Genomic DNA, 10,292 nt, shown 5'->3' with positions numbered 1-10,292 from the left:
TCTGTTATAAATCATACGTGTATTATAAATAAATATATGTATGTAATTGACACATAACATTCGATTACTTGTTATAAATTTATAAAAGAGATACAGATTGAACGTATTCAAAACAACGTTAATATATAAACTGATTTGCGTACATGTTATTGTGTATTAATCAATTGCATACCATGTCTTTATTATATGTGCATTCAATAATATTTACATACAATAAGCACAATATCTAAATTCATATAATAAACATATATAAAATGATTTTTATTTTTTAAGGTATAAATATATTATAAGAAACTCACAGGACAGTCTTGTATATTCTTTGATATACTGTAATGCAGTTGAACATCTTCTACCTCTTTTCTCACATATTACATACATTCGAATTCAGATACATTTAATCATTCATCTAAACTAGGCTCTTTAAGCTTTTTATTATTGTCAGCGTTAATTGCATTTTCTTGGTTATGATTAAAACTGTAAGTTGGCATATTATTCTGCTCTTTTAATGAGTGAAAATAATAAGATAGTACATAAAAAGGTTATATTTGTCATAGAAATATTAAGTAAATGTAAAAATAATATATTGAGACATACCTCTTTTATTTTTTTTTCTCACTTGACTAATTGCGTATCTTGTTAGTGGAACATTGTCTTTATGTAAATACATTATTTTCTTCTTCGATGGAGACATTTTGAATTCTTGCACTGTTTAATTGTATTATTAATAAAAATAAAATAACCTTGCTTATAATAAATAACATTTCTAATGCTATTTAAAATTTTTTAATGTTCTTAGCTTCAAATATTTGTCAATATGAGAATGGAAGGTGTACTGAAGAACAGCTATGTCTTCCGGATGGTCAAGGTGGCCAAACATGCTTCTGTGCGGATAATGTAGTAGGTCCGTGTACAGATTCGAGATATTCAAAATAGTTTACTAATTTTTTTTTTTTTCAAAATAAGAAACAACAATAACGATTATGGTATTTTCAAACCATAACAGAATAAATCTTCGTATTAATAAGAAAATCGGACAAATAATCATTCAGTACAATATAGAAAAATGGATATCGTTTAAGCATCATGTGAACATAAACATTTACGAGAGCTAACATCACTGTTATCGATAAAATTAAGTGTAACTTATAGTGAATCATAACAATGTAGAATAGTTTAATAATTAATGTAAAATTTATACTCGTCTATTTTCATAAATTTACGTAAATCGCCTACTGTAATATAATTTTTTTATTTTTGTGCTAACTGTGCCAACTGCATTTCGCAAGCGATATTTTTTTAACGAACTATTGTGCTAAATAAAACAAGATATTTAAGAAAAAATGCGAATTTTTTAATTCTTCAATTTATTCGAACATATTTCTAGTATAAATACAACATCTGAGGTTATCCATGTTCCGCCGCAATAATATATCATCGACAATTTTAACAACCGCGAACTGTGAGATTAAACGCTACTTTTTATTTATAATACGCACAATGTACATGTCAACAATGAAAACTGCGAAAAATAAGTAACGCAATTAGGAAGTGATTAATCAATTGATGCCTGACTAGATAATCATTGAAAAATCTCTTCTCATGTTTTACAGAATATTTAATAAGGCAGCTAAAATCACAGCATGCGTATAAAGATTGCTATCAATTATAAAATATTCTCCCTCTATAGCCGTCTCACATCCTACTTATAGATACATGGATAATTCTTTGTTTGATATCATAACGCTGTTATATTATCACACGGTAAGTTAAACTTAGCATTTAGCAATAATACAACTGCACTAGTCATGAATCATAACGTCGTCGCATATAAAATTAAACGTTTGAATCCATTTTTACAATTAAAATAGTATACAATTTTTTGATTAAATATTTGCTAGCGGGCACTGTCTAAATAAATGACAATCGCTCTGACAGTTCCAACATAATTTAACTTTTCTGAATTTTGAGTTATAATACGGTTTGTTGCGATCATTTCTGTCGCGTGAAAACTGATTCATAATACCAGGGTACCGAGAATAGTAGCCATTAACAGGTGTATTATTATTACCGATATTAGACGAGTTAGAATAAGATCGAAGCAGCGTCGTTCGTTTATATGCTCCGTTCCTATAGGTCTTGCTTCTAATAGGACCCGCAGAGTCATGTGTTTGTTGAAAATCTTGTTGTACATACGATTCGGGAATTTCCAACTTAAAGTTATCTAATGCGCAATGTGGTGCATTTGAAGAATCTTTAACTACTGAAGGTCGGTAATTTTCCTTTGCACGGACCTGAACAATACGACGCGCGTAAGGAGCATTTCGTTTTTCTTCATTTGACATTTAATGAAATTCACTTTCAGCACCAGAATCGTTTCCGCGGTATTCCATCAAATTATAGAAAACGTGATCCGGTGAATCGATTGATCCGTAGGTGGAATCATTTTCTGATCTTTTACTCGTATTAGTGTTCGATGAATTTAATATTGGATTAGCACGGGAGTCGAAATGGCTCCGCTGACTAACAGTTTTTAGTTTTGGGTGCTGCCTCCTTCTTCTGTTTGTCGTTGTTATGTCATTTCTCGGAGTTCTTGGCAAATTTTTCAGTCTTAGCGTGCTTTCAAGCAATTCTTCTTGTTTAATCGACTTAATTAATGCATCATTCAAGTTATTAATTTCACTAAGCTTTGGCACGGCTTTCAAGTTTTGTGTTGCTTGTGTCGCCATTATAATGATTGATGATAATAAAATATTCGTCTGACAAACATATATGTTACGTAAATGAAACGAACTTAATTATACACTGTGATTCGAGTAATGTCGCAAAATTCAAAAGATTTACATACATATAATATGTTCAAGTTGTACACGCGAGCAGCCTCTGTATTGTGATCCGAGAGCAATTGACAAAAATAAAGTTTTTGTGCAAACAAGCACCTGCGAAAATTATATTAATGAGAATAATTTAGTTAGTTGTTTTCTATTTCACAACAACATCGTCATAGATTATACTACATATTATGTACAGGTTTTTATAGATATAATTCGATTTTTGGAAAATAATGTATATTCATCGTTTACATACCTGCAATGCAGAATTATAAATTTTAGACGATCTTGATAATATAAAGCTCGATAAAAACTGATTGGTACTTATGTGATATAAATTAATCTGGCTCAAGAGAATCGCGCAGCGCACCTTTCCACTTCTATGTTTCAAACGTCTATGAGGGATTTCGATTTATACTTGATCAACGCGAACGTACAACAATAACAATTTATATGTTGACGCGTGGGTAAAAGTTATTTTTTGATGAAAGTAGATCTTTCTGGAATACCCACGTTGCACGCTAAATTCATGGCGAACAACTGATATGTGAATAAGTTGAAACGTATATGGATGATGTTTAACACTTAAATGTATTCTAACAAATTCTATATTATGTACAAAGTGTTGCGGAGACCGAGAAGTCTTGTGTGTTCAGAGGTTACAATATTTCTGTTCTGGATCTGTCGGGTAGATGCTGCTGAGGACTAGCAATGCTGTAGTTGGAATAGGTAAAAGAGAGGATGGTGGCGGAGAAACGTGCCTTTTTCGTCAGCGAGAGGATTAGACCAGGTATGGAGTTTTTTGAGAGTATGAACCGTAGAGGGGTTCAGATAGGCGGAGTAGTTTGGAGTTGTTATTGGGTACAAAATCCCCGTACTGCTATGGATAATGGCGCTGATCTTTTTATTAGGGTCGGAAAAACCCCAGCGGCGGAGATATTTTATGATACCTAGAAATAACGGTTGGGAAAACCCAAATGGCGGTTAAACTTTATGCTACCTAGCTCGGTATACTATAAAGTGCGTCATAATGAGCGTCTGCGTGAGATTAAAGCGTAGCGTTTTACATGTAGGGACACAACAATATATATATTGGCGCGGACTTTGAAGCCGTGGCCAGGAGGTCCTCGACTGCCCTCGCCACGCTTCAAGTTACGTCCGAACACGTCAACGCTCATGATGTGAATGGCGGAACTAGAGAGTGTGTCTCAATATGTAAAAAAAAAACTTAACCAAAGTAAAAAGGTTAGGTAAGTTTGATGTTTAGCGTATCATCATGCGTGTCAATAATTTTGTTTACAGTGAAATTATAAATTAAAAAACAACTGAGATTAATTTAAAAGAGTCAAGTTTACAATCATATTATTTTATTTATAATACGGCAAACAAAATATCATTATGTTCTATTTCAAGCCCTATCGCGGAAGCAGTCTAAAAAAAAACTTCTTCAAGATAAGCTTGCCCGAGAGGGCGCTGACAGACGTGGACATCGTGAAATACGCTAAAATCTTGAAAATTCCATATTTTCGAGGTGTATTCATGCGCAACGCGATGCCTGTGAGTGGCCCACGAAAGCGCGAATCAGCCGTTGTGGACTGGGACGATGCGAGTGGCCCACGAAAGCGCGAATTAGCCGTTGTGGACTTGGACGATGCGAGCGGGCCTGGAAGTCACTGGGTAGCGTATCGCAAACGAGACGACAACGTCGTTTACTTTGATAGCTTTAGAGATCTACAGCCTCCCTTGGACTTGATGCTGTACTTGGAAGTGAACGAGATCCAGTACAATCACGAGAGATATCAAGATTACAACACCTTCAACTGCGGACATCTCTGTTTGCAGTTCTTGAGTAATAAGCTATATAAGAGGCGACTGTCGTGAATGCCCATTCATTCTGCATTCATCAGTCAGTATGGATAGCACACTCACTCTGAGTCTCTCCGGAACTTCATCTGTACTCGAAGCTCAGTACTTTCCACCGATTGAGCTCTCGAAGCAAAAGATCTACGTTTTCGGTCTAGTTGAACTGCTCACGTTCAACTCCATTCCCAATATCGGCACGGATAATAACAAATTCTACGTTGGTGGGAAAGAAATTATTTTACCTACGGGGAGCTACGAAATCGAGGAAATCGACGTTTACCTTCGCGAAGCTTTGACTCCCAAGGGTATATCGTTCAGTCTCAAGCCCAACAATATTACGCTTCGTAGCGTGATAAAGTACAGTCATCCGATCGACTTTCGTCCGCGAGACTCGATCGGCTCTCTGCCGAGCGCATCTTACCGGAGAACGTGAGCCACACTTCGGATAAACCTGTAGGTATTCTAAAAGTCAACACTATTCACGAGTTCTTTCCTGCTGTACCTCCAGGATACAAGATCATCGAGATTCCCTCGCAAGTCATCTATCTGCCAATCACTGTGAGAAGCATAGATCAGCTTCAAGTGCGCATAGTCGATCAAGACAATCGCTTGGTTAATTTTTGCGGAGGGATAATCACCATCAGATTACACCTAAAGCAGGTATAATGGGTATCGTTTACAACAGCAGCAAAGTCGGAGCTGGCTATATAAGCAAGCTAATGAGATGCAGCGAGATTAGTCGTCAGCGAATCGCCAAAGCGCTAACACGACAAAACGTAGAGTTCTCGAAGAGTCTCAAATTCAGAGTTCGTCCTTTTGGAAAATAATAATGCAGGAGATTCTGAGTATACAGGCGCCGGTGGCCTTCGACGAGTCTGTAGCTCATTACGAGTTACACGCTCATCAGCCCTACACGCCATCTGGATACAACAACAGCGACGAGATACGCATAGCCATTCAACATCAAGACCTATACATTCTTCCATAGCGCAGCTCGCTGCACATTCACGGCAAACTGACGAAAGCCGTGGCAGCGTAGTGGAGCGCACGCGATTGGTCAACAACGTGATATGCCACATGTTCGAGGAGATTTGATACGAAATGAATGCCGTGGAAATCGACAGATCTAAAAATGTCGGTCTTAGCACGCTCATGAAAGGCTGGATTTCTTTCAATCCCAATCAGAGTTCGAAGCTCGAAAATGCTGGCTGGTTAGACGTCGAGGAGACGTTTCAAGTGACCAACAATGCTGGCTATTTCGATATCAACATACCGCTCAGTATGATACTCGGCTTTGCCGAGGACTATCGCAAAATCGTGGTCAACGTCAAGCACGAGCTCATACTGACGAGATCGCGAAGCGATTTGAACGCCGTGACGTAGACTGCTAGCAGAAACGCGGCTGAACAAGACGTTTAGGAGGACATCAATATTGAACTATTGAAAATCGAGTGGCTCATGCCCTACGTTGTCGCGTTGAACGTGCACAAAATTCGTCTGCTGCAACCCGTGGAAAAGAACAAGCCGATCAATCAAGCTCCACGAAGCACGTGTGGACGGTGAAAACGTCGAATCAGCTGGAGAAGCCGCGATTCGTCGTTCTCGGTCTACGGACTAATCGAAAGAGCCTGAGAACTGCGAACGCCAGTTGCTTCGATCACTGTAATCTCAGCAACGTCAAACTCTTCCTCAATTCCCAGTACTATCCCTATGAAAATTTGAATCTCGATATCAATTGAAATCAGTACAGCGTACTGTACGATATGTACGCAAATTTCCAGAACACATACCTCTCTTCGAAGCCTCTAGTCCTGCTATTTCAAGAACCGTTTCCCTGGAGAAGACTCGCGGAAAAGTATAGGAAGGAGAATGAGTGGCTAGAGCGCAGCCATCACGGGCTATCCTGGTCATCGGGCAACATAGCCTACACCGCGGTCGGCAAGCTGCTCCGGGAAGCTCTTCGAGACGCCTACAAAATCTTCGTCAGAGGAGAATTACGCCGACGATGGCTAGAACGTTTCGATCTTACTGCCACTGATATCTGCGATTATGGATATCCCTCGGAAGATTTGCCGAAAATCGTAACTATATGCACCAATCGCAATGGAGCCTACAAGTCTACCTGTGCTCTGCAAAATGTCAAAATCATGAAACTCTATTATCTTACCAACGTTCACATGGGGTGGGAAAATGTTTCGGAGACTGAGGAGTACGCTGAATATGCAAACGACTGAAAAGTGCGGCGGTGGGTCGAAAGTAAGATTTCGGCCTGCTTTACTGAACGTACCGGGTTCAAATCTCGGCCGCGAATAAATTTTTTGTGATATTCCGCTGGGTGAGCTGGGACCCGCACTGACTCGCCGACTATGAGCGCGCTTTTTATTACCGGCTGGCAGAGAGGAATGAGCTGGAACCCGCATACTGTCTTCTTCTTCTTCTAGTGTTTACTGGCAATGAGTAAAACTCGTGCTGCCATCACCCGGTATTCGTTTTGAGTTACGCGTAATTTTTGGCGGCATTTTTTAAAGTGATGATTAGCTTTTGTTTTAGTATAATATAAGTTATTTAGTATAATATAAAGGTAAGCGCATCAACTAGCTTGTAGAAATTACTCCAGTTAATTGATTTAGTATTAAGTTTATGACTTGATGAAGTTGGGTTTGTTTTAAAGTTTTTGTTGATTTCAATTTCAATTTGGTAATGGTCACTGTACATTTTGTCATTTATAATTTTCCAGTCTGTTTGTAGATATAAGTTTGAAGAGGCTAATGTTAGGTCGATCGCAGAGAAGGTTACGGTGTTATTGGCTGTTATTTTTGAGTAAGTCATTGATCCGTCGTTTAAAATGCCTAGATCATTATTTTCTAGAGTTTTCTAAAATTTTCTCCTGATCTACAGTTATTTGTCGATCCCCAAACGGTATTATAGTAAGGTTTGTTATAGATCTTCAAATATTAGATTGGTTTTTATGAGTATGCATACTCCACCACCATGTTCTTTATTATTGTCATTATTATTAAGTGGTCTATCTTTTCTGATAATATTAAAATTTTTAATATTAAGATTTTTCTGGTTTGAGAGCCAGGTTTCTGATATCATGATGATATCATATAGTTGTCGGTTATTGATTTTAAAGTGTTAATTTTATTTGAAATTGAACGGTAATTCCATTGTAGAATTTTTAAGTTATCTTTACTTTTGAGCTTTTTAGGTTTATTTTTTTTGAAGATTATCCATTATGAGATTTTTGTTATATAAGATATATACTTAGTATATATATGTAAGCTTGTAGGTTACCAAGCTTGGCTTTGTCACTTGTTAACATGTGAGTGAGAGCCAGTATGTAATAAGACTCCGAGCCGTTAGGATCGTTATAAGTGAGGTTATTGAAACTGATATACTAAAAGGTTTGCTATCGGCAATTGTATAGATTCAGGTTAGTCTTAAGTCTATACGTTTACTGTAATATTTTTAGCCTTTACTGATTTGTACATATTGTTAAAAACAGTTGTTTATACTACATCATACAAGTGTTGATTTCTAACCCAAAACTCCACTCCAGTGAATTTCCTTGAGCAGTGGCCTTACACACACACACACACACATATATATATATATATATATATATATATATATATATATATATATATATATATATATATATCAGAATTATTTATTGATGTTTATTCTGTAGTATAAAGAATTGCTTGATTTGATTTGATCTATGGATTTATGAAAGACTATCTTTAATCAGCGTGTTTATTTCATTTTCTAGTGCAATTTCATTGTCATTTTCTTCTGTAATATTGACAGAACTGTAATTTATTTTCTAATTGTACAGTGCTAGGATCTGCCATAGCTTGTTGGAGTTGGTCATAGTCGTTTAAATAGAAGTAGTCTGCTGCTGATTTTCTATTTATTAGTGGTTTGAATTTTAGATTGGGGTTTCCATTTAAGTAAGATAGGCAGTCTGAGTGTGATTTTAGAAATTCATTGTTTAGATTATTAGAGCTTTTTTTGTTGGAGTGTTTTTGGGGAGACTGTTGAGTAAATCGAAACTTTGTTTGGTTGTCGGTATATTCTTTATTTTGTTGAGGCTGGCGGTTGAGTGTATTTTTGTTATGGGTAAGTGATGAATTATTGGAAATGTGGAGGCAGATCCATGAGAACTGAACAACACTCTAGTCTTTAATCACTTTCGTTTATTTAATTTAACAGTCTAGTCACTTCCGGTTAATACTATCTTTTGTCGTATATATCTGTATGCCTAGCACCGTTAACTCAGACGGACAGAGAAGAAGTGAGCGCGACGCACTCTCGCACACGTAGCTCGCGCAGAGAGGAGTGGGGGCTCACGGAGCTGAGCTCGGCAGAGCACCGCCGCGTCGCGTATGGGGGCGCTACTTTCAACAGCAAGGCTGGATTTTACTTTATCAGCGTATAGTATGTGATTTTGTGATTCTATAGGTATTAAATTAGATTGTGATGATGAATTAATTGCTGGAAAGTGTGATTCGTTAAATTATTGTTTCTTTCTTATTTGGGTTTTTAGTTCAGCAACGGTAATATTGTATTCGGTGGCCATGTTTTTGATTCTTTGTTCTTCAATTCTTTTTGGACAGCTTTTATCGATTGGGAGATGGTTTCGATGTCAATGCAGGAAATTTAGTGGGGTTTCTATTTTTGTGCATTCTTCTTTGTTGTTATGTTTTATTTCACCACATCGTATGCATTTTTCGTTAGGGGCTTTGCAGTTTAGTTTGATGTGTCCAAATCTGAAACATCTATAGCATTGTCTGATTTGAGGGTAATCTTATTAACCGGGTATATTACTTTCAGCACTTTAGCTTCTGTTGGTAAGAATTGTCCTTTCACAGTAATTTATATGGTTTGCGTTCGATGTGTTGTTTCAATTCTTCATTGGTTATGTCGGTTGGGATTCCCTTTATTACTCCTTGTTTTGTAAGTAGATGATTTGGGATAAAAGCTCGGATTTGTAGGTCTTTCCATTCGGGCATACCTATTATAGTGTTAGCTATGTTTCTAAATTTAGCGATGATGCAGATTTTGTTGTAACTCAACTGTTTGATTTCGTTAATAGAGTCTTTAATTGGGAATTTGGGTATCAGCAGTTTTGCTATTTTAATTGCGTCTAGTCTTTTATTTTGGATTTCAGTTGACTGTAGGTATATTTTGTATGGGCCTGATATGGTTATGTCATACTCAGATGGTAAGCTAGTAATGGCGGCCGCTTCATTGTCATTATTATTGGTCGGTACGGTAGGTGTTTGGAAAAGGTTTTTCTTGATATCTGTGCTAGCTGGTCTTTTCGAATGGTGAAGGATCGTCGGAGATACTGGTGATTGAGTTGATGCAGATCTTTTTCCCAATTTATTGTTAGACAATATTTCTTCTGGATTTTTTATGCTTGTGTCGTTTCCAGTGTGATTGTTAGGTTGGATTAGGGTACTCCTATTAACTTGCTCATTAGACTGATTTTGTAATACTTCTGTATTAGATGTAGGTATTATATTAGCTATTTCCGTGGGACTCATGGGTCTATAGTCATATTTTCAGGGTCTTCCTGTGCATAAACTTCGT

General features: G+C 37.0%; 1 long non-coding RNA gene across 1 annotated transcript; it reads right to left on the bottom strand.

Moving 5' to 3' along the window:
• Positions 1-1,404: 1,404 nt before the first annotated feature.
• Positions 1,405-3,225, bottom strand: LOC107981294. Its single transcript, XR_001729328.2, has 3 exons — positions 3,085-3,225; positions 2,846-2,936; positions 1,405-2,756 (listed from the first exon to the last, which is right to left on the bottom strand). It is a non-coding gene; the product is annotated as an uncharacterized LOC107981294 (long non-coding RNA).
• Between the last annotated feature and the right edge of the window lie 7,067 nt (positions 3,226-10,292).

Source organism: Nasonia vitripennis (assembly GCF_009193385.2).
Source record: "Nasonia vitripennis strain AsymCx chromosome 3 unlocalized genomic scaffold, Nvit_psr_1.1 chr3_random0005, whole genome shotgun sequence".
NCBI classification, from domain to species: Eukaryota; Metazoa; Arthropoda; class Insecta; order Hymenoptera; family Pteromalidae; genus Nasonia; species Nasonia vitripennis.
The sequence above is the reverse complement of the archived record's forward strand: the minus strand, read 5'-3'. Positions and strand labels throughout refer to the sequence as shown.